The following is a 6,000-nucleotide window of genomic DNA, read 5'->3' as shown; positions in this document are numbered from 1 at the left end:
GTCTGCATAGACGACATTTGTACTCCCGAACAAAATAACTATACTATTAATAATTTGTAAAGGCCATGGATGCCACAAGATAGCCGAACGATGTATGGTTCGTCCTTTGAAGCCTTATTAGACGACAGCACTGGAAGTAAAATGGATCAGAATACAACTCGAGATCACGGTTGTTGGCTTTCGTAAACGGGTCCCTTCTTCTCCTACAAGTTAAATTCCTGTTTGAGATTACGAGGCGAGTTCACCTTTAGACGAGAGCACACGAATTACGATACGTGAAATGAAGCATTGCTAAGGCAATAACTGAGAAAGAGTGGGAACTGAATTCGCATCCTCCCATCTTTCTGGTGCGAGATACACATTTTACTCCTCCTTCAGTCGTGATTTATCGGCATTACTTTAATACAGTATTTACTTTTCTAGATCGCTTTGACAAGACGGTTCGTCAGCATCCGCAAGATTATGACGTCTTATACAAATAAGGGGCATACATTCCGCATCTCCACCAACTATAAAATAAGAATAAAATAAATGAAAAAAATAAATAAATATAAAATAATTAAATGAAAAACTTGATGTACAGCATATGGAAGGCGTTTGTTTTGGACTATTGCAGTTTGTACGAGCTTTATTTGAAACTGTCGCTATATCACCGTACAATGATCTTCAGACAAATGGTCAATTAACGACTGTAATATCACTTGAACAGAATCTCGGAATGTGGGAAACTAGTAATCCCTGTCGACCGATCATTAGAATCCATAGACACTGTGGGGGTTCTGAATCTTCATTGCCGTAGTTTTCCTCTCTCTCGATAGTAAAATTTTGTCTTAGGGAGATCGACAGGCTAGAGATACAACAAAAAACCAATCGACTTGATGATAGCTCACTCTTTGACTCTGGATTTAATTATATTTATGAACCTGAATCTTCTGAGGTTTATAACTTATAATTTGTATTTTATTTTCATCAGTCGCCAGGTAAATCACACTAAAATATTTCTCATAGGTTCAAATGGCTCTGAGCACTATGCGACTTAACTTCTGAGGTCATCAGTCGCCTAGAACTTAGAACTAATTAAACCTAACTAACCTAAGGACATCACACACAGCCATGCCCGAGGCAGGATTTGAACCTGCGATCGTAGCGGTCGCTCGGCTCCAGACTGTAGCGTCTAGAGCCGCACGGCCACTCCGGCCGGCATTCTCACAGGCAAACTACACGGGGCGACATAAAAAAATTACGTCCCTTCCTTAAAAACGAATTATCCAGATATTGTGTCGCGTTCCGCCGATGGGCGAATGTCGACGTAAGCCTCCTGGTCGTCAGGTAAAGAGACCACCGCCATGCAACCGCTGTGCTACTGCGGAGCGCGAGACTGCATTCCTTGCTGTCCTGTTAAATGTAGCTACAGTTGGATGCACTGTCTGATCCCTTCTTGCCTGTTGCCATTGTCGCAGTCATCTGCTGCTGTAGTTGACCATTGTTAACCACTTCCTCCCTTTCGGGCAACAGAGCCTGTGGTTCGGAACTCTTTTTATGCACGTGAAACAATGCTGTGAGCAACGCCTAATTTTTGGGCTACACTCATCACGCTTTGTACTTCTTACATTTTGCCACTCTTGGGGCCATTTTGTAATAAAGAACATCACTACAGTGGACGGTAACTGATCACGGATTGTCTCTCTCTCTCCTCTCTCTCTCTCTCTCTCTCTCTCTGTCTCTCTCTCTCTCTCTCTCTCTCTCTCTCTCTCTCACACACACACACACACACACACACACACACAAAACACACACACACACATACACACAAGCTGCAGTTTCATAACAGCCTTGCATAGCGTGACCAGCTCCATTTGGTGCCATAGTCACCCTCACCTCAGGCTCTGTGACGTCCAAGTTTCTGTGCACGAGTGGAAGACCTTTGGCGACATGGTCCTTCACTTTCATTCATTTCCACGGAATTGTTAATGTGTTATGTTACTTTATCCATCTCTAGTTTTGCAGAACAGTGCACATGGAAGCAAAATAAGTAATATACAGGAAATGAGTTGCAATGAGTTTTCTCCTATCTACATTTATTATTTCCTTACTATAAAAATTCGATGTAAATAAATACTGTTTGACAGAGGAATACTTAAAAGAAGCTGCTATACAGATTTATGCTAGTCCAATCACATTAATGTGACCGCCGCCCATATTCACGTCAACGTGCAATAACCACTCACAGAGTGGCAGCATTAGCAGTGGAGAGTATATGAAGCATGTCGCGGGGGATGCGGATAATAGTGCAGTCGTTGTCGTAATGTGCGAACGGAGCGATGTATCTGACGATCAAAAGGGCATGATTATTGGCTTCCGAGCCAAGGGTGTCAGAATTTCCAAAACGGCTAAGTTTGTAAACTGTTCGCGTGCCACCCTGGTTAAAGTATGCCGTGCATGGCAAAATGGCGCTATTTGAAACCGGCACTGAGCCAACTGTGGTGTACTCGCTGGCTATAGATGACATGGGTGAACGGCGGCTGCAGAGACGTCTTTGAGAGAACAGAAGTACAACTGTTGAGGAACTGACCGCACAGATGAGCCACGGGACTGCCAAAGATGCCGCGGGGGATTAGCCGAGAGGTCTTAGGCGCTGCAGTCATGGACTGTGCGGCTGGTCCCGGGGGAAGTACGAGTCCTCTCTCGGGCATGGGTGTGTGTGTGTTTGTCCTTAGCATAATTTACGTTAAGTAGTGTGTAAACTTAGGGAATGATGATCTTAGCAGTTAAGTCCCATAAGATTTCACACACACACACACACACACACAAACACACACACACACACACACACACTACCAAAGATGCCCTCTCAATGACCATTTAGACAATATTGTCGCGTACGGGGTTCTGCAAGAGTCACCTTGTTCAAGGATCTCCTCTGATCGCTGGGGCCGGCCGGAGTGGCCGACCGGTTCTAGGCGCTACAGTCAGGAGCCGCGCGACCGCTACGGTCGCAGGTTCGAATCCTGCCTCGGGCATGGATGTGTGTGATGTCCTTAGGTTAGTTAGGTTGAAGTAGTTCTAAGTTCTAGGGGACTGATGACCTCAGAAGTCATGTCCCATAGTGCTCAGAGCCATTTGAACCATTTGAACCTGATCGCTGGGCGAGGGCTGGAGTCTGCAACTGGATCTCCACTGTGTGGCGACAAGCGGCCTATTCAAATGAGTAATATTTGGGCACCATCGGGTAGATGGACGTCGGCATGTACGGCCCTGCAACAAGGAAGGGTGCAAGTCGGAAGATGGATCGTTGTGGCCTGGGGAATATTTTCGTGACACTCCCTGGGTGAAGTCGTCATTCTGGAAGACAATGAACTAAAGTATGCATCCATCCTAGTGGATCATGTCCGCTCCTACATGCAATTTGTTATTTGTTCTCGGCACGATGGCATCTACCACCAGGACAATGCAACGTCTCACACAGCTCGCAGTGTACGTGCGTGGTTCGAAGACCATCATTAGGAGTTTATCGATCTCCCCTAGCCACCAAACTCCTTGAATCTAAACGCAATGAAGAATCTTTGGGATCATCTCGATCGGGCTGTTCTCGCCATGGATTCTCATCCGAAAAACCTAGCGCAGCTGCCCACAGCATTGGGGTCGGCATGGCTCCACATCCCTGAAGCTCCCTTCCAAAACCTCACTGACTCTCTTTCTGCAGGTCCGCCCTGCAAAAGGTGGTTTTTCAGGGTTTTTACAGCCGGTGACATTAATATGACGACCGTCTACAACTGCACGTTCCTCAAGTAATCTTATGGAAGCAGCCAGATTACACTAAAGCTTTATACCTTTGCACATAGGATAATTCCGTGTCGATATTGCAAATTTTCAGGGATGACGGAGACGGTTAAGTGCAACACTGGCCCATAAACGACCGCGTCGAAAGTTATAAGCGAAAATCGCTCTGATATCTCTGACTGTGCAATACATGTACCGCTGCTGTTGTTGAAATTTGAATCAGCATACGACAAGAATGACTAGTAAACATGGACTCTAAAATTCATACCTTAAGAGCTACGAGCCCTTGTTCATCCTGGATACTATGACATACGTCCACTGCAAGCTCTTTGATTTATATATTTTTGGAGGAGTTAGTACGGACCGAAACAAGATAAAAAGTCCAGTAAATAAGAGCTCTAATGTAACGTAGAAGAGATTTATTCCACAGTAGCAAAGATGAACAAGTACTCGTAGCTCTTAAGCGATGCCCCTCACAGACCGTGTTTACTAGACTTTTTTTCATGTCTCGTCCATACTACCACCTCTGCAAATTGCGTACCGCTCATTCTTAATAACAACAGTACTAGTACATGTGTTCCACACTCAGATGTATCAAAACTACTTTCGCTTGTAATTTTCGACTCTGTCGTTTCCGGACCACGGTCTATTTACTCTAATTGATACATTTGCCCTTCTCCATAGTCTCTTAAAATTTCTGACATCACCACAGAATCATCCTGTACATATATTTTTAAACCATGACCTTATCTTTGTACATGAAGAGTCAAATTTTTGTTCCCTTCTATGTTTCTCCAGTTGACAACTTATACTGATATGTGGATTCCAAGTACATGGTCGGAACACATAAAAGTGACTGCCGCCTGTGTTCGGCGTCAACGTGCGAAAAACCACTGAGAGACATGTGCGGACGTGTGCAGGGGCGAACAGATGAGCAACTGTTGGGCCAACTAACCGCGCAGATGAACCAAGGGAGTACCAACAGCGTCTCCTCAACGACCTTTCAGAGAACGCTGCTGCATACGGGCCTCCGCAGCAAGTGCCTGGTTCAAGCACCCATGCTGACTGTTGTTAATTGGCGACGAAGGCTGGAATTAGCACTCCAATACAGCAACTGGACGTCCAGTGAGAGGTGATTGGTAACATTTTCACATGATTCACGTTTTATGCTCCATCAGAAAGCTGCGAAACACACTGCAGCAATCGTCGGAATGGCTCAAGTATTAACGGGGTTGGGTAGTGGCGGAGGCGTAGCGTCATGGTCTGGGAAATGTCTTCGTAGCATTCTCTGAATGATCTCGTCGTTCTCGAAGGTTGGTTGGTTGATTCAGGGCAGGAGTAGGGACGGATGGGGAAGTAAGTCGGCCGTGCTCTTTTTAGGGAACCATCCCGGCGTTTGCCTGAAGCGATTTAGGGAAATCACGGATAAGATAAATCAGGATGGCCGGACGCGGGTTTGAACCGTCCTCATCCCGAATGCGAGACCATTGTGCTAACCACTCGCTCGGTCATTCTCGCACAGTGGATCAACACAATTATTTATCTATCTTTGGGGACCATGTCCACCCCCAACATGCAGTTTGTTTTTCCTCCTCACGATGGCAACTAGCAACAAGACAACGCAAAATCTCACGCAGCTCATAGTGTACATGAGTGGTTCGAAATGCACAGGGATAGGTTTACCGCACTCCCCTGATCTCCAGACTCACCAGATTTAAACCGTGTCGAGACCTGTTGGCCCATCTTGATCGGACGGTACGCGCTATGGATCTTCAAGTTAGACATGCAGCGCAGTTGGCCACGGCGCTGGAGTCTACACCTTCCACAACCTCATTGACTCTCTGTCCGCGCTGCAAAGAGTGTTTATTCAGGCTTTCGTCAGGTACTAACATTAATTTGACTGGACCGTGTATCTTGAGTAAGACCCTACATGTGAAACTATTGTAAGAACAGACACGCACGAAATGTAATCTCTTTATTTTGTACTACCGACAAAGCTAAGCTTACTCTGCTCCTTTCCTCAAGCTTAAAGTTTGTAGTTTGTACAGTTGTAACTGCTGCTGGCTGTACGCTCAATGTTGGGTAAAGCCATAATAAATAAAACTATAGTGATTCAAAATTGAATTACCAGCTCGTAAACAACAACAACGGATGAGTGGGGGATACGGCAGAGGAGCTTCCTCGTGTCTCGTTAGCGACGGGAGACTGCCGGCCCCTTTT

This window comes from Schistocerca serialis, chromosome 4, assembly GCF_023864345.2.
Source record: "Schistocerca serialis cubense isolate TAMUIC-IGC-003099 chromosome 4, iqSchSeri2.2, whole genome shotgun sequence".
Taxonomy (NCBI): domain Eukaryota; kingdom Metazoa; phylum Arthropoda; class Insecta; order Orthoptera; family Acrididae; genus Schistocerca; species Schistocerca serialis.
The sequence above is the reverse complement of the archived record's forward strand: the minus strand, read 5'-3'. Positions refer to the sequence as shown.